The sequence below is a fragment of the Pollicipes pollicipes genome, unplaced genomic scaffold, assembly GCF_011947565.3.
Source record: "Pollicipes pollicipes isolate AB1234 unplaced genomic scaffold, Ppol_2.1 Scaffold_7261;HRSCAF=8764_pilon_pilon_pilon, whole genome shotgun sequence".
Taxonomy (NCBI): Eukaryota; Metazoa; Arthropoda; class Thecostraca; order Pollicipedomorpha; family Pollicipedidae; genus Pollicipes; species Pollicipes pollicipes.
Window position 1 is genome coordinate 58300849 of NW_023597054.1, and position 26266 is coordinate 58327114.

At 50.9% G+C, this 26266-nt stretch overlaps 1 protein-coding gene across 1 annotated transcript in view; it reads right to left on the bottom strand.

Moving 5' to 3' along the window:
• Positions 1-2510: 2510 nt before the first annotated feature.
• LOC119112316 (prolactin-releasing peptide receptor) overlaps positions 2511-26266 on the bottom strand; it is a 50749-nt gene continuing 26993 nt past the window's right edge. Inside the window, exon 2 of the mRNA XM_037236441.1 lies at positions 2511-2563. The gene's annotated coding sequence lies outside the window, so the exon portion shown is untranslated. The remainder of the gene's footprint in view (positions 2564-26266) is intronic.

The window sequence follows — 26266 nt, forward strand, 5'->3', positions numbered from 1 at the left end:
TCGCGAAGCGAGAGCCCGGCCGGCCTCAGACGCCGCGTGGAGGGGCACCGGCCATCTTCTCGAGACTCGCTCGGTGCTCCGCCGACTCGCGAAGCGAGAGCCCGGCAGGCCTCAGACGCCGCGTGGAGGGCACTCGGCCATCTTCTCGAGACTCGCTCGGTGCTCCGCCGGCTCGCGAAGCGAGAGCCGGCCGGCCTCAGACGCCGCGTGGAGGGGCACCGGCCATCTTCTCGAGACTCGCTCGGTGCTCCGCCGGCTCGCGAAGCGAGAGCCCGGCCGGCCTCATCCAGTCGCCTGTTACAGCATGACGTGTATCAAATGCTGGGCGACGTCTATGGATGCGACACACTCATTGCCCCCATATGCGAATTTGGCAGATTCGGTGCTATCTTCTTGCATTCCAGCGAATTTGCTAGCTTGCGGATTAGCACAGATCATGAGATGTTACACCCACGCAATATTTTTCCCAAAATTCGATTAACTTTTCTATGAGTTATATTCACCATCGCCCTCAAAGGACGTGCAAAATAATGTCGGTTTTTTACTTGTACAAAATATGTTACAGTGCGTGATAATGTCTCATTGCTTTACAATGAAAGCAATGAAGGGGCAACAGTGCTTTTTGCACGGAAAACATCAGCAGACGTAAGAATATGAAGAATAATACGGCTTCGATAAGTCAAATCATGTTCGGCGCAACTTCCTGGTGTTATCGTGTCCGATTCAATTAAGGGCCAAATTTTCAAAATATTTCAAGCATTTGTGCTTCAGCTAGTTCGTGTGTAGAGCGAGTTCAGCTGCTCAAGGCGATACTGCACTGGGCAACGCATTCATTGCTCCGTAATTAAAACAGGCAATCAGCTAATGGTCTGGAACTCTTCAAAGCGCTGTAATTGAATAATATTTTGCGGCCGAGTGTTTTATATCCCACTGGACTAAATTGTTTGTGCAGGTGAACTGTTATCCTATTGTGTGCAGACAATCGCCATGATGGCCTACTGCAACAAATCTCCTCAACCAGTGCAGTGCCTTTAGCAATATTTTGATCCCCCGCAGCGAATTAAAAACATCTGAGGACTTCCTAAGCGTTCTGCGCCGCAGATAAATCGCAGCCTCAGAGCAGATGTCGAGCCCCAGCCCCAGAGCCCCAGCCCCAGCCTCAGAGCAGATTTCGAGCCACAGCCCCAGAGCCCCAGCCCCAGCCCCAGAGCCCCAGCTCCAGAGCCCCAGCCCCAGAGCCTCAGCCCCAGCCTCAGAGCAGGGTCCGAGCCCCAGCCCCAGAGCCCCAGCCCCAGCCCCAGAGCCCCAGCCACAGCCCCAGAGCCCCAGCCCCAACCCCAGCCCCAGAGCCCCAGCCCTAGAGCCCCAGCCCCAGAGCCCCAGCCCCAGAGCCCCAGCCCAAGAGCCCCAGCCCCAGCCCCAGAGCCCCAGCCCCAGCCCCAGAGCCCCAGCCCCAGCCCCAGAGCCCCAGCCCCAGCCCCAGAGCAGGTTTCGAGCGATGGGCTGTGTGAGTGGAAGGCGCCCGCTGCCGACTGTCACCGCCTGGCCGGTCGCTGAGACGAGGGCGCCACAGCGCCGGCCGGCAGCGCCGCCAGCGTGCTCAGACACCGCCGCCCACCACAAGTCGGCATCACCGCAGGGCTCAGTGCAAAGCAAACGTGCTGTTCGTCACATCTGAAACGGGACAGGTGAGGGCAGCGCATGCGGGCGGGACAAGCTGACACAGAGCACTTCAATGGCATTCAGCGCCACCCCGTGACGACAGCGGACATGCACACCCCGAGACAATAGTGGACACGCGCGCCACGAGACGCCTCACACACGCGCCGGGCAACGACAACTTGCTAAAGCTGGCTGTTGCTCGGCCCAAGTTAGCCTTTGGACAGAGCCGAGCAGCTGAAGGTGTCGAGACGACGATTCGCGAGATAGGCGGCGGCGGCTGTGCGCAGCTCTTACTGTCACGACACGGCTTACACTGTCAGCGCTCAGCTCACACTGTCGAAGCGATGCGCACACTGTCGAAGCGCTGCTCACACTGTCGAATCGCTGCTCGCGCTGCCACAGCGCGACTAACACTGTCACAGCGCTGCCCACACTGTTCCAGTGAAGCTTACTCTCACACAGCGCGGCTCACCCTGTCGCAGCGTATCTCACACTGTCACAGAGCGGCTATCGCAGAGCGACTCACACTGTTACGGCGTGTCTCACACCGCTCACAGCACGGCTTACACTGTCACAGTGTGGCTTAAACTGTCGCAGAGCGGCTCACAATGTCCGCGAGATTCACGATGTCCCGCCGGCGGTCGGCCCGCGAGGTTCACAAGTCCCGCCGGCGGTCGGTCGCGCCCGCGGTGCCAGACGGCGGCGCCGGCGGCCGGCACGGAGAGCTGTTAGGGCGGGCTGGCCGGCCCGAGAGTCGCCTCCGGACCGGACGCTCAGCGCCGGTAGCCGCTTCTCCCGACACCCACCGTCCGTGACGCCGCCGCCAGCCGTGACGCCATCGCTCATGACGCCCTGCGCCGTAGCACCACGGCTGAACGCGGATCTCTTGAAAGCGGCCGCCCTATGGACACAAACAGCGCTGTTTGTCACGGTGCCACGACGCAGAAAAGGACGGTGCCGGCTGACGGCGCGCTCAAAAGAGCACAGACTGGTATTAGGGCGATGCCTTTCAGCGATGCACACCGAACAACTACATACACCGAGATCAGAGCTTAACACGACAGGGAGACATTGTCGTCCACTGAGCCGTGAAGAGACATTGAAAATAAAAGCGCATCGCATTAAGTGATGCACCCTTCAGCCAAGCGCAATATCAAACGCAAGGCTTTCTCTCCGATCATATTTAAGCTCGTCGAGGCGTCCATTATTCCTCCCTTCCTCGGCTGCAAAGACGTTTCGTTCCATTCATGCGCACATTTTATCGACGGTGCTTCAATCGGCATAATGGCCGTTTTTGTGCATCCAACGACCTGCCGTTTTGCCATCGTCGTTGTCCTTGGCGCTGCGCCAGCTGCCACCATCGGAGGCGATTGGACATAATTGTATGCCACTGCAAGCTGTGTGTAGCGTTTCCAGGCTCTCAGGCTTAGTCTGCTGAATCAAGTCAATATGTGTATCATTCTGTTTCCTACCTCGCGGAAGCTGACGCATGTCGTCTCTGTACATAAGTCAGGCTCAGCTGGCCACTTTGTGCCTCTCTGCCTATTGCCAGTATTGACTAAAATCCGTGAAAAGGCCGTGTACGCTCAGCTGTCCGCTCATCACGTCACTGCTTATCCTTTAGCGTCCTCAATACACACATAACCACCCATCAACTGGATAGGAGCCTTTGTTCCGGGCCGTTGTATTTGTCGAACAATGGTTCTAAACGGTTATCCATCGCTATTGCGTATTTCTCTAAGGCACTGTGCGCTTTGCTGTGATTAAATATTATTCTTATGGGCTGAAACGGTTCGCACAATATGCTGATATCAGCCGTGGCAATCAGCGGGGAACATACTGTCCGAAGGTCGGGATGCTGCTGCTGTCACTTCCATCGGCTTCAGCGGCGCCTTCGATACCCCTGGGCATGGCGTCTTCCTCGCCAAGCTCAGTTGGCACGGAATAAACTCCCAGACAATTCGTGAGCTGCATATGTGACCTACTACAGGTGACACACATCTATTCGTCATCCCCCTCCACACCATTACGCTGCCACGAAGTATCCCCCAAGGTTCATTGTTCGAACCAGCGCTCTTCAGCATCTTCGCAAACGACCTGTCTTTCTACCTGCCTAACGGACGTCTAACATCCCGAGCCGAGATGACCAGCTGCACACCTGATGGCCAGCCATCCTAAAACCTCGACAGGAGCAGACCATCCGTACCGTACAACTCCACATCATCTTAAACTCCTTCAAAATGAATGCAGTCTTGCCGGCACGAGCCCAAACCTTGAGGAAATTCAACCTGGCCATACCAGATATACGTTTACATACGGTATTGGCCATACGTCTGCACAACCTGTGAAGGTGATGCATTTCACTGATTCCACTGCCGGTGACCATACATAATTCACGGACCATGACTGACCATACGTCCATGTGAACATGGTTATATATCTCACGTATCATCATTACTTCACATTACACATTCACATTCGCACACACTAACATGTTAATATAACTACACTGCCTGTGGCATTACTGGGTATTACCACCGACAAATGACCACATTGGTAAGAGCATGTCCCCAACGTCACGAAGGAGGGTACAATGTCATTCTGTCTGCACAAGCCTTGGCCCACTTCACCGCCGAAGCCGGACAGCTTCTAGTCGAGTGGCATGTCCTCCCCCACCCCCTACACCCTCTCTCAGCATGGGACGAGGCAGCAGCTCGCCAGCTGCGCCTGGCGTAGAAGGCGGTGAGTTTCGCAGCCAGGAATGCCTCGCGGGTCATCGTCATGATCAGGTGTCGCCGGTCGTGAAGGCGCTGGACTGGTGCAGTGTGCGCAACCAGTCACCCGCCACGACGACATCGACGCGTTGAGACGCTGGGAGATCCGCGCGCTCCCGCGACAGTTCGCGCGGGCTTCGCCGCAAGTGCCCATGTGACACAGTGGGTGACCCGAGTGACACGCACAGAGCGGTCACGCCTCGTGTGGATGTCACCGCGGACGTCGCGCCTGGTGTTCTCATTCGTCCCGGAGGCGCCTGCCGTCGGCGGTCATCGCCTGAAGAATGACAGGCGAATTGGTCAGACCGCCGGGAGCCACGACTAACAGCGAGTCTTTGTGCCGGCTTACCGTGCTGCGATGTTTAAGGCTGGAATCCTATTTTAATCTCTTCTTGGTTTTGGGTCTTCTGCGTTATATTTCGTCTCATGTTTTGTAACAAATCGTTTTCTTATAATCACGAATTCGTCCAGCATATGATTTTACTCGGATCGAACATCAAGTGACACGCTGGAAATTCCCGTGAACGCAATGGACTGAGCTGAACCGAGCATAAACACAGCCCATAAGTCTGATATCGTAAAATTTATTAGCTAAATATTTCCGGTATATATCAATTACATGGCGAGATTAGAGATAAACATTTCAAAGGGAATTTATTAGTAGTATTATATACAGCCTTTAAGCCCCTGCCCCTTAAAGCCCCTGTCGGTTCAAGCCTCGTAAGCCCCTGGACATTAGCTGCGAAAGGGTTGACAGTGGAGGGGTTGGTTGGCTTCCTGATGATTGCTTTTCATCGCCGGGTTTGGACGGAAACACCTCTAACAATAGCTATTACTTTGCGAGGAGTGGGTATCCCCAATCCTTTCTTCTTCACCCGATCCAATCAAAGAACATCCCAGTTACATTTGATTGAGAGAATCTTTGCGACGCTACCACCCAGATGGCATCTGTGCGCGCTGAAATGGTTCACATTATAAGAACGACATTGCATTTCCGGCGATCTACCCGTTTGTCAGGCTACAGTGGAAGTGGCTGCTCAGAGGTACAGGCTGGGGAAGCTCTGTGCCCGTGTGCAGCTCTAGTCGGATCGGTGCGTGGACCAGGTGGGTGAGCTGATTGCGGCCTTCATTGTACCAGATCCATGTTAATGAAGCAGATACCGCGACATCTACATGCCACCAATATGGCATATTCATGAACATAGCCCAGATACGTGGACCAGTCGGAATGGGCTGATCGGGGACGTCATCGCGTCAGGCGCATGCTAATGAAGCCGTACCATGGCATGATATACATATGCCGGCGTGAAAAATCCCACAGCTGTACGGCCGAGACCGAAGGTACGCGGAAGCTACTGCACCCCGTGAATTCATAAATTACTTTACCATGCCCAAACAGCATCAGGAAGGTCAGAGATGTTCTGTCTCAAAATCTGGATCGGGCCTCATGACGCCATAAATCAAACGAACACAAAACTTTGACATCCGAATAAAGCATAGCCGTGATGTACGCTCCCTCGGAGCATGTGATGAAGTGCTGTCTTTTGGGAGCAGCTATTGAAAAGCGTCGCTTTATTTCCTTGTGAACAATCGAGTGGTGAACCAATGTCAGGAAACCCCAGAAGAATCCATTTAAAAGCGTGACTTGAAACCGTGAGCGGCCGGTTCACGTTAGTGGGTCCGGAGGAAAGTTTGAAGGACGAGAGGTAGCAGTGATAATAAAGATAAACCAAACTGCAAATATTACAACAGGAATTGATAGAAAGCTGTTAAGCGTCCACTTCGGTTTTCATACAGCAGCAGCTAAAACCGAGTAACACGGTGTCTTGGAACTTTCACTGCCTTTGAATGGGCGCCGAAGATAGCTGGGGTCAAACCTTGGAAGTAAACCAGAAAATTCATGTCATAATGACACAGCGAATTCCATGGCACATCCCTAGTTAACTTGAGCGTCATATTGCTGTTATGCGACACCTAATGTTAAAAACAACAAGGAAAATGCACAGTATAATTGCAGTTTTACATCGATTTTCTGTTTCAGCTGTTTCAATCTCAGGAACAGGAGATCGAAGTCCTTCAAGTCAGTTCATGGAACACATTCGCACTTTTTTTCCTTTCCGGCACACCGAACTCATTTTACCTTGCATCCACAATGATCGGTCCGGAAAAATAAGAGCACCTATGAGCGCTGCTCGTTCTCTTTCGCTCGCTTGGTAACGTCACCTATAGCTTACAGGTGATTTGGGGGATAGGGGCTCGGGCGCCCCCTTTCTCACTTTTCGTATGGGCGTCCTATATCAGCCGAGCTAAAGGGTTCGGGTGCCCCAATTGGCCATTGTACCCATTACGCCAACAAATGCTACCGGCTGCTTGCGTTTTACCTATCAGGCGGAAATGAACAAGAATAAAAACGAATCATCGGAACGATCTCAGGGTACGCTTAGCCCTAGTCCTGCCGGAGGTCCGAGTCCACTACCCACCAGGTTTTCTCATGTAACGAGGACATGCTACACGGTAGCGGGCTGCTATGCCATGTTTGTGGATAAAATTGTAATCCTAACATTCTGAGACAATCAGGGGCCACAGGTCACGTCAGGTTACGGAGGTATCGGGTTATTCTTGAAGGTTTTCACAAGATATGGGTCACTGTACCAGCTATTATGGTTGTGTAATGCGAAGGCTTGGTACTTGAGGCTGATTGTTAACCTCTGACTCGTTAGAGATCAAGCGAGGTAAGAGAGAGTCCTGATTCTCTGTACCCGACCTAAGATCGTCCCCGTTAGAAGATAATTCTGTGCTCAGGGCATTCATATCACATACTTTTGTGATATGTAGGGCTCAGCAGACAGCGTTTATATCGTTTACTCCATAAAATGTTAGGGATACCCATAGATAAGCTTGCCCGAGGTTAGTGACCTTGGCCATTGTCAAAATTTGTGACAGCAGAATTGTGGCAATTATCAGATCACACAATGCTATGAGGCTGGTAGTGAAAGTTGTGCATGCTTTTAAAAGCATAACACATACTGGCACGTAGCCAGTAAGAGCGTTGGATTGACAAGACCTTTCAAATTTTTAATAACCAGTGAAGAGGATGTATAAAGCTACTGGGTGTTCCCAACGCCTTTCCTGGTTTTTTTGCTGTTCCGTCATCCTCCAGAAGCCTGCCAAGCGCTAATAACCCAGCTTCGAGAGAGAGAGAGAGAGAGAGAGAGAGAGAGAGGAGAGAGAGAGAGAGAGAGAGAGAGAGAGAGAGAGAGAGAGAGAGAGAGAGAGAGAGAGAGAGAGAGAGAGAGAGAGAGAGAGAGAGAGAGAGAGAAAGAGAGAGGGGGAGAGCGGCGATGTTAAGCCTTGGAACATTTTCCAGCCAACTAAGCGGATTAGGCTGGGGACTTAGTGCCTTACAAGTTATGTATGTCATCTCGTGTTGAGAGCTCATTACTATCGAGATAGCAGACAAGTTTTGCTCAAACTGGCCGAATGTTTTCAGCTGTAGTGCGGAGTAGCGTGGGCCGGTGGGAAAACGCAAGCTCATCAGGAACTTCAGAGCTTGATGTCTATTTGAATGCTGATGAAATCGCTATGAAATTTGCAACCGCCGGAGACGTTTTCGTATGAATTATGACAAATTTCCGCTGCCCTTACACGCGCGCTAGTCAATCGCTATGCCTATTTATTATGGTGCGAATCCCATGCTTTTCAGGGGCGCAGAATGGCCTTCGTACATGGCGCGCCGAAAGACCCAAATCACTATCAGCTCCCATGTATGTCTTCCTTTCAAATGCCACTACAACCCTGCACACCAAAACTGGGGTTCCTAGTGCTGTCGCATGGGCCGCGACAGATTGCAACATGGCTATGGAAGACCAACAGTTAAAAAATGACGTCTCCAAAACGCCCGCATTTTCTTCGCACTCACTTTCCCCATGCAACTCTGCTGAGCGGTAGTGCAAACATTAAACATATCTGAAAAGCTGGAATGAAGCTCAGAAGCAGTACCCGCTACATGCAATGCTCGCGCACACTAAGAAGGTGCCCACAAACTCGGAGGTCGATCTGACCCGGACAAATTGAGCGTGTTAACAATCACTTTCTGCATCACATTTCATCGACCCGTGCATTTCGTCAGGATTCGAGTATGGCTGGGCAGTTGGGCTTTTTCATCGAACTGTGCATTTCGCCGCGATGCGAATATGGTTGGGCAGTTGGGCCTTTCAGGCAATGGAACAGGGCAACCGTGAGGAACATGAGAAATACGTCCCGGATTTGTTAGGCTACCTTGCTATTGATGCATAATCACAGCATAAATAATTCTAAATGACAAGTCGAACATTGATTCTTGCGTTCCGTAGTCGAAAAAATAGGGGTTGGCCCCAGGCTATTGTCATCATGACGTACAATGCTGGGGTGCAATTCAGAAATGCTTTGAGTTAAAGTGCGTGCCAATCAGTTGGCAGCAATAAATTGGTACGGAATAATTGCAATAAAACCGCGGCATTGATGCATTATGAGCAGAGTCAATGACCACACATAAAACCATGTCCCAAACCCAGACGTGGCAACTACAGCCCAGGACACGGTAAGCGAGTTTAGCCTTCCTAATCTGATGCATTCGCTGACGACACAATATTCGTGCAGATACGTAACAACAGAAATTCTACCTGCACAATAGCAACACTAAATATGCTGAAGCACTCGTTGCCATCGGTTGCATTTATTTCATTAAGTTGGGAATGATGACATGGTCATGGTTCTGTGGCCTTTATATGTTTATGATGCACGGGAGCTAGCAACCTCAAGCAATGAGGTTCTTACGTAATCGAAAACGTTTACAAGGCAGCAGAATAAGGCGAACGAGTTTGAGCGTTCGTGCAAGGGGCAAGGCTAAAGAAAACATCAGGGAACTTGCTTTCTGGGCGCATTGATCGCGGCGCGTGACAAGCTATGCTAGTTGTTTGCAGTGAAGTGAATAGAAATATAAAGCCTGACAAATCTGTCGCAAACACAATAATATTACGGGGGACGGTGCGAAGCTCAACGAGAAGATATCACACTGATTTTTAACTTTCTGTCAGCAGCCATGCACGACGAAAAATGAAAAAATGCGCTTAGCGGGGAAGCATGGGAAATGTTCCATTTCGCAAAAACTGGCTGGCAAGCTACCTCAATGTCGTTTCAAAATTTTGTATCCATTGTACGGGGTGCAGTCCAACAGAAACGCACGTCATTTCTTACAATAACTGATGAGCAAAATTGGCTTTTGATGCAGCATTATTGACCATTTTCACTTGCTGACTATGGCTGAATTATAAGTTTCCTCGGGCCAGGGCAACCCCGTCTGCTGAATCGGAACAGAATTTCCTTGTTTTCCTGCCTTATGGTGAATGATTAAGAAATCAGCCCAGGGATGTCACGTTATATGCTTTTCAGTGTCACCGTCACGTGTATACTCTTTGGGTTGCTTTGCATATTTTTATATCGACCCCCCCCCCCCCCCCCCTCCACTCAGTGCCGGCTTGAGCCCCGACACCCAATGCCCTTCTAAGGCCCGCCAATGCATATAAACAACATATTTAAAACCGGGCCAACACATCCAAATTCCCATAACCGTGTGTACACTAGGTACCGGAATACATCACTATTGGTAACATGTCCTTTAGTATAATATAGTTTTCGGTAGGTGCCTAATACATCTTTCCTAGGTGAACTCCCTCCATATGTCAGGTACGCCAGTAAAGTCTCACTAGATAATGCTAAGATAAAAACATTATACGGCACCTTTTAATCATAAGGTTGTCGGTTTTAAGGTGTAAGGTTTTTATAAGATGCCGGGTATAAGTTGGAAAATGACTTACCACAAATCCAGGATCTAACGAGTATTGTACATGCGTCACATTACATTCCAACATCATGAGGAACCCTAATACTCGACATAAAGTACTCTGTTAAAGGCTGCCAAAAACACAAACGGCTAAGCCGAAAGGTTTCGATGAGCCATACCGAACACAAGGATAGGAAGAAATTAGTCATTGGACATCGGTGTTGACCCCAACGACTAGAAAAAATATTCCTAACGTATATAACCTTACAGCCTTGGTAGAATCAAGTCCCAAGACAACTTTATGTGTTCCTTGGATTTGCGTTGTCTTTTGTTGTTGCCAAAATTGAGACTTTTGGGTTCGTATTTGTTTCATCGTGCTCCGCTGTTGTGCCCGACTACTGCGTTATCGCTTAATAATGTGTGTACGCTCTCCATAAACGTAAGTTTCAAGGATGTTTTTTAAACCGGCCACGAACGCTACAAATTGCTTCTCCTTCCTAAAATATTCCCGGGCACAGATTAAAAGTGCTGCCAAAGCGAAAAAATCACAGGAAGTTAGTTGGAGAGCTTCATCATTTTAATGAAAGTTGCAGCGGCAATCAATGACTTGAAAGGTTATCTTATCACTACTCGGATCCCTTTTGGTCTAAAAGACCCCGACCTTTTTTAAATGGAAACATCGCATTGAAATAATACACAGCTTGCTCTACGAAGTGTAGTAAAGATATCTCCGCTTGAAGTGGTTGGCAACCGTTGCAAAAGATCAATTTTTATCAACAGCGGGAAAGGCATCTTCAGTGAACTTCGGAAAACAGATCTTTCGTCGTGAATCAGACACAATTGGTCTTACATATGTCGATGTTTACTACCAGTATTTTCAGTGCAACATTGACAGAGAAGAAATTCATCAACAAAACGCCTATTATGTTTGGGTAGTACAACAATGCAGCAATTTAGCAGCAGCAGCAGCAATTTAGGACATATAAATAGAAGAATGCTGCTGATCTTAAAAATAGGCATTTAGATAGTATCAGTAACTCAAAAGGCAATCTCCCCACTCACTGTACACCGCTAAAATTTCAACATGTCATATATTTCAAAATATTTCAAGCGTGTGGACTCCCACATGAGGGCCTGGCGAGTGATTCGGACCGTCGGACTCCCACATGAGGGCCTGGCGAGTGATTCGACTGTTGGACTCCCACATGAGGACCTGGCGAGTGATTCGACCGTCGGACTCCCACATGAGGGCCCGGCGAGTGATTCGACCGTTGGACTCCCACATGAGGGCCTGGCGAGTGATTCGACCGTTGGACTCCCACACGAGGGCCTGGCGAGTGATTCGACCGTTGGACTCCCACATGAGGGCCTGGCGAGTGATTCGACCGTCGGACTCCCACATGAGGGCCTGGCGAGTGATTCGACTGTTGGACTCCCACATGAGGACCTGGCGAGTGATTCGACCGTCGGACTCCCACATGAGGGCCTGGCGAGTGATTCGACCGTCGGACTCCCACATGAGGGCCTGGCGAGTGATTCGACCGTTGGACTCCCACATGAGGACCTGGCGAGTGATTCGACCGTTGGACTCCCACATGAGGACCTGGCGAGTGATTCGACCGTTGGACTCCCACATGAGGGCCTGGCGAGTGATTCGACCGTCGGACTCCCACATGAGGGCCTGGCGAGTGATTCGACCGTTGGACTCCCACATGAGGGCCTGGTTTTGTGTCCCGGTTGCAATATGGCCTCTGTTTGGCCAAAGTAGTTGCTGACGTTGCATAAAAGAGTCGTGACGACGTGCGCCGTGTTCCCTTGTGAAGAAAAAAGCGTGTGAAGAATTATCAAGTTGATGGGCGTCTACCGTCCTTGCTATCAAGAAAGCTTCTCGACTGTAAAATCAGGTGAGTAGTAAGCTGGAACTCGCTGGTGTTCGTGCTAGAAACAGCAGAAGCAAAGCTTAAGACTAAGCCAGCATACGCTGAATGAAATGTACATGGAAACAACCGTGACATGCTTGATATAGCATGCACATTGTGCGGTCTGAACAGCTGAATTCCCTTCCGTACAAGTTGTCATGAAATATGATAGCTTTCAACACATGGCAAAAGGCTATCCATGCACGTTGTGTGCACATGAAAGGGTACGCATACGGCATATAAACAGCACATCAATAGATGGCGCTGTGAAGCTACAGCCGCGTCCGTGTGCTGGCTCCGCTCGCCTCACAGTAAACATGGCGGCGTGATTATATCGCATTTCCAGCGTAAATGGCGCACCATCGTCTGAATGGCCCTAGCCGAGCCCCAATTGCCCGGCCCGCCGCGCAATCCTGATCAGTGTGAACAAAGACATTGGCCTCGTCCGGCGTCATCAGCTGCGCCGCGGTGCCCGCCTGCGGAGGCCGGGGCCGCTTCCTCACCGGCTCTGCTCCACCGACGACCCCCGCGGCGCCGCGGCTCCGGCCACCTGACCCCCGCGGCGCCCCAGGATCTCCGGACACGGCCGCCGGGCCGCTGGCGCCAGCGCCGTGCAATCAGCTGGGCCGTGCTGGGCCGCCGGGCCGCGCCGCGGTAACGAGCGACATCCGCGTCCGCTGGCCGCCAGCGTGCCGCGCGCGGCAGTCGGTGGGCCGCCGCCGCCGCGCGTGACATCAAAGACTCGCGTAATCAATGAGCTGCTCAGCAGACTGTGAAAGGCGAGGGATTATTGAGGCCGCGGGCTATTCATGATCAAGACGCAGCAGTTATTCGCCATCATGTGGGCAGGTGGGACTGGGTCGAATCAGTCAAACTAAGCGGAAATGGCCAGGTCGGGTCGAGTCATTCAAACCAACTGGAAATGTTCGGCTAAGTTGCATAAGCTCGAAACGTAATGGACCGCCTGCGGCTGGAACCACTGCAGAGGGTTGCGCGTAGGATCAAACCAAAGCATGCAGGTGCCCTCAGCAGACTTGGGAAGTACGTAAAGCGCTGCACGCATTTTCTCGATGCGTTTGGCATCTCTCTTCTCAATGTGGTGTCTCATTTTTATACTGTAGCACCTCGACTGAGTTTTATACTTGCATTGACCCTGCTAGAGCCGAAGCTTGAAGGGGCGAAGGGGCTTGTCGCTGCCCGAAGCGCTGGTCACAAACATCGCAATCTTTGACTCCGAGGTGCTGCGGAGAAAGGCAATCTTTCAGATATTCTGAGTTGGTTTGGGACCAAGAGTCGTTTTTTCGGTTCGTTCATGAAAAACGAAAATATCGATAAGGCGAGCAAAAATTGCTGCTGTCATTAAACCGAGTGTGAGGATACCCCCTGTAGCTCAAGCGGTTACCCATACAAATATATTGGGTATTGACGCTCATGGCATTGACGACCATGCAGTCGACCAACACTTGCACAAAACCCATCGACATTCACATCGAATCGAACTATCTGAACACGTCGCAGGATTGATTCCGGCGGCTGAATAGCATACAATGAATGTCATTTGCAGCTGGTTTGCAAGGCTAAGAAATTTCTAAGATGACCTCTCAGCGACAGGTAAATCAAATATCTTAAGTTTGCACGAAGTCGGAAAAGTTTAGGAGCTTTCCAGAAAGTATGAATGGGAGACTGGATACTTAGTCTGGAGCTGGCATGCCTTCATTTATCGGTTGGCAACTGACAGTACAGTATCTGAGTGTCTGGCTGCTGCTAAACGACCCTTTTAAGCCGACCACTACGTAACCTAACAGCAGCATATATTGTCAATGTCAACACATAACACATGCTGCCACTGTCACCCTGTTGTCGGCCACCCCGACCAACATGACGGACTTTCGACAGTGCCTAGGTAGACTGACCCGTCCGACACTGGAAAAAGACGGTGCAGTATACCATGTCAGCGCTTCCAAGCGCGGCGAAGCACCACCATGGTGCGGGCAAGCCGGCTGTCTCGCTGTGCTCGTTCCCAATTATATCGAAAAGATTTCACCTCTGGCTGCCGTCAAAACTTCACCCCAGTCCCAGTGGAGGTTACGCAACGGAGCTGCACGGACCGGGCCGGACATGCATGAGGACCGCAGGCAAATATTGTACGGCGCGCACGGCTCGGTGGTGGTGGTTGCGATGGAGGAGGAGGAGCGGGCACCTGGGAAAGCCACATCTTTCACCAGGACTCCGTCTACCTGAACGGGCTGTGCACAAAAAAAAACCCTGATGTGTACGGTCTCTGCAGCCAGGTTGTGCGCCCGATCGTTCTCGTGCATCTATGCACGTCATTTATAACCCCGCTGCCATTTTTTTTATTTTATAAATTTGGCCCAAACTCTCTGAATGGATGGATTTCTGGGATCAGCGCTCACGCTAAGCAGTGCTTGTTGTGTGAGCTCTGACCCCACCATCCGATCGCGCAATTCCAGGCAACGGCAGAATTTAGTGGCGAAAGCTTGATGTGCTGCAATGCTCGGCACGGTCCGTCCTGCCCTCTGACGTCAACTGACCTTTAGAGCGACCGCTGCCACCGGCCGCAGCCCATACCCGTCAAGGACAAATAGCGAGCGCCCTAAAGCGACTCGAACCCACCCTGCCACGGGTGGGTGGAACGGCAGGCAGGCGCTCTAACCAACTGAGCCACCGGGACGGACATTTGCTCGCACAACAGACCATTGGTTTGTTGTGCGAGCGCATTCAGCACCTAACCGAGCACCGTGGCTACACCACGCGGCCTTTTAGGCTGCCACGGCGGCGTGCTCCTCTGCCGCTCGCTGTTGAGCGACACCCTCGCCGCGTCCTCCACCGTGCCCCGCAGCCGTCACTCTGCAGCATGTCTGCCAGCTGCGCTCCTTCCCGCGCCAGCCGCCACCGCCAGCCCGTCCCGGGGCAGCGCCCTAATCGACCATTTCGCCGTTTAATGCGGCATAAATCGTCCGCCCAAGTGGGTGAAACCACGAGCCTCGGGGCGCTGGCCGACAAAATTGTCTACAATCAGTCTGCGCCGCTGACGAACAGCGCCCTCGCCTATCACCGCAAAAACAAACACGGTTACGAAGTCGCGCGGCGGTCCCAGCAGTCCGACCAAGCTGCTACTGATTGAATCAGCTGCTCCATCAGAACAAACTCGGTCACGAAGTCGAGCGGCGGTCCTAGCATTCCGAGCAAGCTGGTACTGATTCAAACAGCACTTCCAACGATGCAGATATACTAAATTCACCAGCCCGCTCGTCCGAAGCATACTGGGGAACTGCAAATCCAACAGTCACGGAGGCGGTCACCGGGCTACATGGCGGCTCCGGCAGTCACAACATAATGCCGGCCGCCACACCCGCCTGGGTCCGGGGATGATCTCTGCCCGAGCCGAGCAGAAGCTCCGGCAGTCACAACATAATGCCGGCCGCCACATCCGCCTGGGTCCGGGGATGATCTCTGCCCGAGCCGAGCAGAAGCCCCAGCAGTCACAACATAATGCCGGCCGCCACATCCGCCTGGGTCCGGGGATGATCTCTGCCCGAGCCGAGCAGAAGCCCCAGCAGTCACAACATAATGCCGGCCGCCACATCCGCCTGGGTCCGGGGATGATCTCTGCCCGAGCCGAGCAGAAGCCCCAGCAGTCACAACATAATGCCGGCCGCCACATCCGCCTGGGTCCGGGGATGATCTCTGCCCGAGCCGAGCAGAAGCCCTAGCAGTCACAACATAATGCCGGCCGCCACATCCGCCTGGGTCCGGGGATGATCTCTGCCCGAGCCGAGCAGAAGCCCCAGCAGTCACGAGATAATGCTGGCTGCCACATCCGCCTGGGTCCGGGGATGATCTCTGCTCGAGCCGGGCGGAGACCTCGGCAGTCACGAGATAATGCTGGCTGCCACATCCGCCTGGGTCCGGGGATGATCTCTGCTCGAGCCGGGCGGAGACCTCGGCAGTCACAACATAATGCCGGCCGCCACATCCGCCTGGGTCCGGGGATGATCTCTGCCCGAGCCGAGCAGAAGCCCCAGCAGTCACGAGATAATGCCGGCTGCCACATCCGCCTGGGTCCGGGGATGGTCTCTGCCCGAGCCGAGCAGAAGCCCCAGCAGTCACGAGATAATGCCGGCTGCCACATCCGCCTGGGTCCGGGGATGGTCTCTGCTCGAACCGGGCGGAGGCCTCAGCAGTCACAAGATAATGCCGGCTGCCACATCCGCCTGGGTCCGGGGATGGTCTCTGCTCGAGCCGGGCGGAGACCTCGGCAGTCACGAGATAATGCCGGTTGCCACATCCGCCTGGGTCCGGGGATGACCTCTGCCCGAGCGGGGCGGAGGCCTCAGCAGTCACAGGATACTGTCTATGCCGGGCAGATGCTGAGTAAAGATGCCGAGATAACGCTGAGGGAATGCCCGAGCTGGGCCGAGCCGGGGAATGACCCTTTCTGAGTGCGCTGCACACACTGAGCGCGTTTCATTCAATGCTCCTGACAGTGGAGACGCATGCTGGTGCGACCTCTCCATCTAATGCACACCCATTCACGTCTGGACTTGGGGATCCGCACACAGCTATTAACAGTTCATGCAGGTGCGCGGTCGTCCACTGCGCTTCCGACTGCTGGTGTGCACCAAGTGCTGCGCTGTAAAAGGACTTGGCCCCATCTTCCGAAATTTGTACAGGGCACAGTGAGGAAAAAGTGCACATGGCTGAAACTCTTATAGCATTAATATAGCGCCTAACTTACGGATAATTTGCCCGCCAATGCTCCCTACGAGCGTGATTCATTGGCAGCGATTAGCGCCACACCACTATGCATACATAAAACCGACAGGAAAGTTACTTAAGGTCAAAAGTCGCGTCCGCCAAGTTCAGACGCTTATCCGAGCAATACCGAATGGTAGCCTTGTGGATGGTGAAGGAGCGCAGGTACGACCCAGCGTTGCGTCGAGAAAGAGAGCCTGGTTTCGGCAACGGTGACTAGTCATCACAGTCCAGACCGCAAGGGTCAAGAATGCACCCGTCATGTTAAAGTGAGGCAGCGCGAGCTACGCCGAATCCCGCCCAACGCCGTAAGTGGTGGGCAGCGTCTACTTTCGCAAGAAGAGTTCCGGACACCAAAAATGAGATGCATCAAAACCCGAGTAGATGCCATTTACATCCATGGCGCACGATATTCCGCTTTATCAAGAGTTTGCTCGGCCGTCATACACCGGTGTTGTGATCCAAATGTGATGTCTCTCCTTCTCATATCAATCAGTACAAGGTTGATGTTATAGTAACGACACTTTCCAGTAATATATATTATTAATTGTATACGTCTATATACATATACATATATATATATATATATATATATATATATATATATATATATATATATACATACATGCATATATATATATATGTGCATATATATATATATATATATATATATATATGTAAATATATGTATGTTTAGATCATTGGGGAAGCAAATGTATCTTGTTATACATAATATGATATATCATATTATAATTTCTAAATCATGTTTAATATATTTTTTCCACAAGTTTATATCTATACATATATCAAATCGGGGGAAACTACGCCACCTGTAGACAGATGTATTCATCCACCTGGATGTAGCAAATGTACCAGGTATCAAAATGTATCAAGGTCATGTTTCGGAGCTAAAATGTCACGTTCACATGCTCAGCCGCGAGTATGTACGCTGTGATGGGGATGGGGGACTCTACATCGTCGTTCAGCGATCTATTCATCAACGATCAGACCAGAAAAAGCATCGCTGGGTTGTGCACCGCATCCATCCACCTCAGTTCGCCGGGCCACATGGTGAACGATGTGAGAGTTGTTGGCTTAGAGAAAGCATGGAGCAGAAATGTGGTGTATGGGAGGCTCGGAGAGAAAAGGCCGCATTCCTTAGCATTTTGTCGATTCATGCTGCACTGTCTGTGAACTGCCGCTGCTGCGATTCAATACCCAGCCTTACCCCGTGCATGCAATTTTCCGCGTTGCCTAGCGGCTCGTGTAATGTGCGGCACCTGCTTATTTCAATAGCCGAAGTGCAGTGTCTATGAGCAAACTATTGCTCGATGGGAAAGTCGAACATCCTCCTTTTCTTGATTGTCGAGGCGGAGTGCATCTTAAGGCCTAAAGGCATACTCTTAACACTCCTCCATGTGAAAAATTTTCAATGAGCACACCTTAATATGCAGACCAGCGCACCACGCCCCCGATTCCCGGCTTTAGGTGTCACCGGAGGGTGTCGACGGCGCCGATGATGACATACTCTCCCTAACGTCTTGAAATTTATCGAATAGTATCGTTACATTATGATCACGCCTGGCGCTGCGTAACAAGAATAGACAAAACGGATGAACTCGCTTTAGGCTTATACTTTCATCAGAACCGCCACTCGATCCCTGTAAGCATTTCTCCATGACCCTTCCCCGGCCACCTCCCCTCTCGGCCCGGAGGTGGACTAAGCCCAGAAAGTCTTCACCAACTTATACCGTAATTTATTGTCCTGCTTTCCACCATTCAAATAAATTTTGTTGGTACCTTATAGAGGCCAGCAACCTTTTTAGGCGACTGGTTATATCAGCCCCATTTTTTGGAGCTGAATAACGAACCTTCAGAGAAAGCGGCCTGAAACAAACTATGCCCTTTCCTACAGATAATTATAACATGACTTGTGAGGGGACGAGTCACATGCTGCTTTCAACAATTACGTCATAAGCAGCCAGTGTAAAAAAACGGTTAAAAATCCTGCTCACTGCATTTCACATGACGTTTTTTTCTCAACCTCGTCATCAAAATTGGCGCATGAATTTCCACAAACACACATGGCGTACAACTATATTCTAAAGAATCTCCTAAAGTAGCCAGTTTATGGCTTAAATCTTGTCAACTCTGATTGCTGATGCAAAACCAAATACAATCATGACTCGCGCCTCGCCATGAACTGCTTCGCTGTGCTGGTGCGACCGCAGCGCCACCACCGGTCACAACCCTCAACATCTTGTGGATTTGACGCGACCACAGCGCTGCCTGGCCACAGCTCGCGAGGCGTACATTGTGTAGACGTCGCCACTTGTTTAGTCCGTTCACAATGGGCATGGGGTTTGGGTTTTCCGGCATCAATAAGCCCTTGTACAGAACCAAGAACCGGCCTTCAATATACCAGGCGTTACGAGTTTAGCAAAGCCAGTAAGCAATCATACGGATGTGTTATGAAGATAATGCATCCCTCAGCAAGTTACCATCTACGTGTAATTTTTTACTTTCATGTCGCCTCGTAGCACGTTGAAGGCGGGTTATATTCAGCATCAAAATGTATAGTAACGATAGTCTTAGTTTCAAAATTCAAAGGTCAGTGCTCATCTCAACCCGTTCATCCTTTTTGCGGCGTCGGCCGAACGAGGCCATTACGTGCGTGAGAGTTGTCATTGACATCACGTGCGTGCTATCATATTCTAAGCTAATGGAGCCAAACAGCTCTGGCAACACAAACCAGTAGGCTTCATCCACATGTTGGAAAGGTTGGGGTTCGCCTCACTACGGTAAGCAAGACAGCAGCGTGAGGGAATCCAGTTACATGTCAAAACTACATTCTATCCAGCGCCCTTATCTTTTGCAAACAGTCCGGTTGCGTTTCAGTGTCTACCATGTTTCCAGTTTCGGTTTGGGCAAAACATAAACTTTGGATAGTGACCTATGAGGATCTTTCGGGAGAAATGCAGTGGCGGTAAAAGAGTGACGCTGTCAACTTCGAAAATTAATTTTTAAAAGCCCACACGATTTGGACCCCCGGACCGCCCACACTTGGGTTTTTCATGGCCGGGGGCGGTGGAGGGGGGGGGGGGGAGGGGGGTGGAGACGACTGCCACAGGATCTCCAGTCAAGATCCTGGGTGCTTGCTGACATGGTGAAAACGGGGGGGGGGGGGGAGGGGGAGAAGGAACGTGCGATAGATAAATGCTACTGTAAACCACTATGCTATTTTGGCCTGCACTTGAATTAAGGTACCTACTATCGCATTCAGTTTTCCAAAGCAGTTGGAGAAGGGAGAAAGTTTGGTAGCGTGGCCACTTTCCGCGGTCCTCAGCCAGCGACTCGCTACTGGCGGCCACGGTCTTCATGTACTGCAACCCTTCCTGTCGTCGTTTTTGAACTTTCCTTCAACACACAGCTGTTAAGATTCCTTGTGCTGCACAAACGTGACGCAATAGCCCGTTTTGGCCAGTCAAGTCCCAGACGATTCAACACTGTTGATCGCACCAGTGGAGGCGACTCTGCGCAAAAAAACAAACAGATGTCTAATGTTTCTTATTCCAACGTCATATGCAGATTCCTGAAAAACCTGTGCTTGCGACCCATAATGCACCGCACGCTGTTTAAAAACTCCACGTTTTCGAGTCCTGAACCGCCTTTGCCATACTAATATGTTTATTTTGTCATAACCATAAGCATATCGCATCAGTCTCATTCACCGGAAACGACAATGCCTTCTGTACACGAAAGGCAGTGTGTACGGACTCCAGGGAAGATTATCGCCTTGGCATAACGGTGAAGGCTCTCTCATAAATGGATTTTGAGGCCGCCTTTGCGCGTTTCATGTACCTGAAAGTTTGAAAAAATAAATAAAAACGGTTTGGAAAGGTCAGAAAATTGCAATCATCCACTTCAGATCGTTTCGGGAGAGCGGTGAAAAACCCGAGCGCGCCATATCCGACCCGTTGTCTGGAATGGGGTTGATTAAGATCCACTCAGCATGCAGACTCGCTCGTAAACAACAAGTCCTATATTTAAAGCCTTTTAACAAACCTAATCATGTCTCTAACGCTACTCAGTACGAAGAGACATTTTGCCTCTGGTTGTTCGCTCCACCGTTATAACGCATCGGGAGTGTACTGATCCCACACTCCACACACAGCAGCTCACGCCCCGGGCCTTACAGTCTTAGCGACGTCGAGTAGCACGAACAGCAGCTCACGCCCCGGGGCCTTATCGTCTTGGCGACATCGAGTAGCATAAACAGCAGCTCACGCCCCGGGGCCATATTGTCTTAGCGACATCGAGTAGCATGAACAGCAGCTGTGGCGGCTCCGCCGCGTCCATTGGAGCCGACTGACGGGTACTCTGCACACCTCTGCACCAGCTGCTTGTCACCTTTGGAAGACCGTTTGCGTATGGACATCTGGTTTGCTCTCCGCCACTGTGGTATGGCGATGCTCCTGGGGGAGCTCTCCCGGCGTGTCGTTGTTTACAGGAAGCTATTCTTGTCTGGCAGCGTCGCTGCGCCGGCTGTCGTGGCAGCCCGGCCGGGCGCCATTAATTGTCAACGCCCATCCGAGACGACTGTGGGGTGCGCGTGAAGAGCACGAGGGGGGGGGGGGGTGGAGTACTCAGGCTCCGGCGCTTGAACAGCAATGGCGATACTCACACAGAGACAGAGTGCGGAGCACACCCAGCCTGTCAGGTGGGAATTTAGAGACATCTGCGTTAGACTGCTACGCAGCAACGGGTTCGTGTGTGCCGAACAGTTTTACATGACACCCACCAGATAGTTTTCGCTGGATGGAAAGGTATCAGAAAACCAGAAGCCATAAGCAAACAAATTGAGGAAAAAACATTAAAATGGAAAGAATGAAACGGATGTCTTAAAACGGCAAAGGCATGTCAGAGACATTCCCTCAGCGATGTTGTTATTTGAAGCGTCATAACGTTAGCGTGTTTCTGACTTCATAAACTTGCGAGCTACATGCCCTCATACGACGACTGTTGAAACAAAAGGCTCTACCTATAATTTACTGAGCGTTATAAGAGTCTGTCACTCAATAGATACTGCTATCCTACCCGAGCATCGGCGCCGCTCTGCACATGCCCGAAAATGCACGCCAAGCCTTGACCAACCGCTTTTGAGCGACAGGTCATTGGCGTGCCTCCCTGGGTGCCTCATCGGCAGTGTGAAGCTCGGTCCGGACCTAGGGGGGGGGGGGCTGAGCGGGTGAAGCGCGGTCCGGACCTGGGAAGGGGGGGGGGGGGCGATCGGGTGAAGCGCGGTCCTGGCCTGGGAAGCGTGATCAGGGCGCTGGCAGTGCTCTCTGCTCATATTTGCTCTGCTCATATCGTTATTCCTTTTATCTGCCCCGCCCCCTTGAACGCCAACGATGTGGTGCACAGGTCGGCACCACCTCAATCTTGTCGCGCCACGGTTCATCGTTTCAGGGGTGCATTGATCTCATTGCTAAGAAACCTATCATGTTACCCCTCTGGCAATCATTCCTAAACAAGCCGAAGGGAACGGAGCAACGCGTCGAACGAGGCCAATAATGCATCGGAGCTAGCCTGGCTATGACCTCGCCGATTCTGTCAAGAGTCACCTCCGTCGAAGTTGCCGCATGTGAAACTCTCGAAACCGGTGCAATATACACCAAAATACTTAACCCAGCTTGAGGTCATGCATCCCAGCTCAGCACTGTACTGACTGTTGATGATCTCCTTTTCATCTCGCGAGTAAAGCGCCCCACTGCGAACTGGCATCGATCGCTGTGGAGAGGCATTCACTAACGCTTCGACTGACCCCACCACTTAGCTTTCAGAGATGCAGTGTATCGCAATGGGGAAGAGTTCCTCCCCTCTTCAGCCTTCTCACGTCATCCTCGAGAAACTGGGAACGAGCGTGTACCTTCGATGAGCCGTTTATAAGCCCTGATGTCACAGCACATGTCCAGAAAGATGAAGTGGCCATGGGTTCTCCTCTTGGGCCTTGTTTACCAGTTGTTACATGGTTCATGTTGAAAGCGTAGTGCTTTAAAATCCCCACGGCCGTCCCCACAACATGCTGCAGGTATCTCGATGGCATCATGTCTGACGCAAAGTGGTTGGACCATTTGTTCTGGCTCATTGCGGCGCTAGGGCGCTTGGGCGCTTAACGCGCTGAAATCTACCGCGCCAAACAAATAGTAATATACAACGAGCACACAAATGGTGAAGCTGACAATGAAATAAATTACTTGGTTGGCAACCACTTGGACGGCCAGCAAAAAAAACAACTAAAGATCAGCCCATCCACAACAACTGCTAACGCAACTTCACGAATTCTTAAAATGAAATCGGCGAGAAAACTGCCTCACCCTAACCAAGATTGCAGGCGCCATTCTGTGTGCTTCATTGGAACAGCTGCAACATTTCTGTCCCAACGTCTCCCAATAAACCCCTCGAAGAGAGCTCAGGAGATCACATTTAACGCCACCACAGTGCCCGCCCCATGAGCCAAATACGGGCACAACACGCTGAAATTCCAGCATGAGCGCATGACACGCGACAACTCAACACCCTGGAAAGATTACTTGGGCATGACGGTGCACCAATATCAAACAGACGAATAGATAAAACTGCTGAAGCATCTTTTTGGAGACATGCAGCACAAATGTGCTGGATATGCTTGATGTGCTGGTTTCGACATGCACATCACGAAGCCAACACATAAAGTAGTGAAAGTCTGTTATCCAAACTAATATGGTAAGTTAGTATGAGACCTGAGTTTGCTTCTAATAGCTGATTCCAATGTCATGAGGTGGTCCAGGTCGGGTCAGACAACCAACGTCAATGTATCGTAAGGCCACTGATATCAGTGTTTGCTTAAATGCCGGCGGTGAAGGTCCAGATCGGTACAAGAGGAGTGCAACCAGAGCCTTTATACCTGTAGCGTTTTTCAAAACCTGATTCCAACAGCCAAGAGACATTAAAAAGGAACACAACCGAAAACACACCTCAATTCGTCTGCATCGTGAGCACCATCGCTTAGACAGCCCGGCGGTGGACTATCTGGTAGCTCGGAGCCGTCGCCGGTATTCGGGCCCATCCTCATCGTGGTGTAGCTGGTGAACATCGTCTTCGCCCGCTGCAGTAGCGGCAGCCTTCCGCCAGCCATGGCCAGGACACTGTCAGCCGGATAGCTGCCCCGACCGCCTCCCAAATCCCGTCGCTTTAGCGGATGGATCGCAACAGGGCACGTCATCAAAAGCTCCGGCGGTCATCGTGCCATTATGCAGCAATGAAATTCAGTCAACCAAACACGACGTTTGTCCGAGAGAGCTCTTGAAGGATGGCTCATGGATTTCCGCGCGCTGCTTTCTTTGCACAGTCGCGCGGGTCCGGTGAACGCTGACTCACAGCGCAATCCAGGTCATAAATGAGCATGCAAATTATTTAAGCTTACAGCATTTACGGGTTTTCAAGCATAGCTAACATCCATCTCTCACGAGAGCCACTTGGCTTAAGACATCCACTGATGCGGTGTTTACAAGGCACTCCTGAAGGCATATAGTCTGGAAGTCGTTTGTGACGAGCCTTGCGCGGCTCAACTATTCCGGCCAGCACCACGCATTGAGATTGATTTGTGTGTGTAGTGATTGCGCTTAACGCATCAATAAAGACAAACATTTTGAACATTAAAATGTAGCGAGTCATTTCGCGATGCGCCAGCACGGCTTTAAAACGCCATTAGCGGCTTACTCTTCCAACGGACTTATACCCAAAACCGGCCTAAAAAAGACTGCATTGGCGGTGTCAGGGTGTTTTACTAGCGCCACTCCTGAACAAACAGGATTGAACTGGCCACGTGATCGGTGGAGGGACATTCTCCTACAATGTGTAGTGAATTTCAGTACATTAGCTGACATGGTTGTATCAGTTTTAGGTTTTCATTTTTCAGAGGAAACCTCCTGGAACCGATAGATCCCTGAGCTGCAGTTTAGCACGCATCGTCCGCAGCACGCAGCAGCACACCTTTAAGCCAATGCAATTGTCCATTATTTGCTCTGTGAAATCGTGTCGACCCCGTGTAGCATCGATGGCAGATTGCCTTAACCTATGCTCGATTTCGAGCCTCTCGTGACGAATTCTTGCAGCTTAACAGTTTTGCGTTTACCGTCTTGCTGAGGTGGACGATACGGCAAGAAAACTATAGCTCATCAAGCAGACTTTTTGCACGAGGAGTCATTTAGGGTGACGCGGCGGAACAGTTGCTGAATCATGCCACTCCGTCTTAAATTCTGCGTGAAATCGGGCCAGCAGTAATTTAGAGGTTAAGTTGTGCGTTTGAGAAACGAAAGGTATGGGTTTCGATTCCACGCGGTGCCCACCCATCTTGTCAGGGCGAGGGGCAGGCGACGACACATAGCCTCAGCAACTGAATGTGTCGTTAAGTCCAATGATACAGGAAGCATCGACTAGTCTGGCAATCAGTCTGGCAGTCGGACAAGCCAAAAATTTGCCGAAAACAAACATGACACTATTTTCGGGTTGAGATAGACCGTCTAAAGCTTAAAATTTAGATACAGTTGGGGTAAGAAACACTCGGCTAATGACCTCACTCGTAAAAGGTTTCGAGTATTTTCAGCACTGTTTTCTGTCAACATGTGGTTTTTCACTGTGGAAGGTTACTGGAAGCAAAACAATGGGTTTAAAGCCATTCTGACGATGCAGTTCCAGCTATGTATGAAACATTTCCGTTTATTCCCGACATTTCGAAGGATTTCATGCATTTTGCATGACGTCACGGCGTTTTGCCTACACGTGTGTGCGGGTCTGACAAACTTATTTCATGTACACAAGGCCGAGATCATAGGATGATGATTCCCCTGAGCGCCTTAGCCTTAGAGCAGCAGACGGATACACGCCTATGAATTTGTACGCGTAATTGTCGAACGTAATTTACACGCACCGACGTCGTGGTTGTAATTTCCGTTGGCTATTGAATTTTTGACACTGAATATGCTTGTGCATCATGTTTTTAATGCATGTTTGATGCTGGGATATTTTGTAGTTCGAAATAGTCCAAGCAAAACCCTGTATTAGTCACCAGTCATGAGCTGATCACATCGACTAGCCGGGTAACCGTAAATAAGCTAAAAATCGTGTTAGTGCTTAATTTTGAGAGCATTTAGCTGCCAAATTTTGTGCATTTTGCCAAGTTTTCCCCGCAAAACTTAGCCTCAAAATGACATGATTCACCATGCTTTGGGGATAATGAACAACCTCCATGCATTTGCCATACGTAGCAAGTC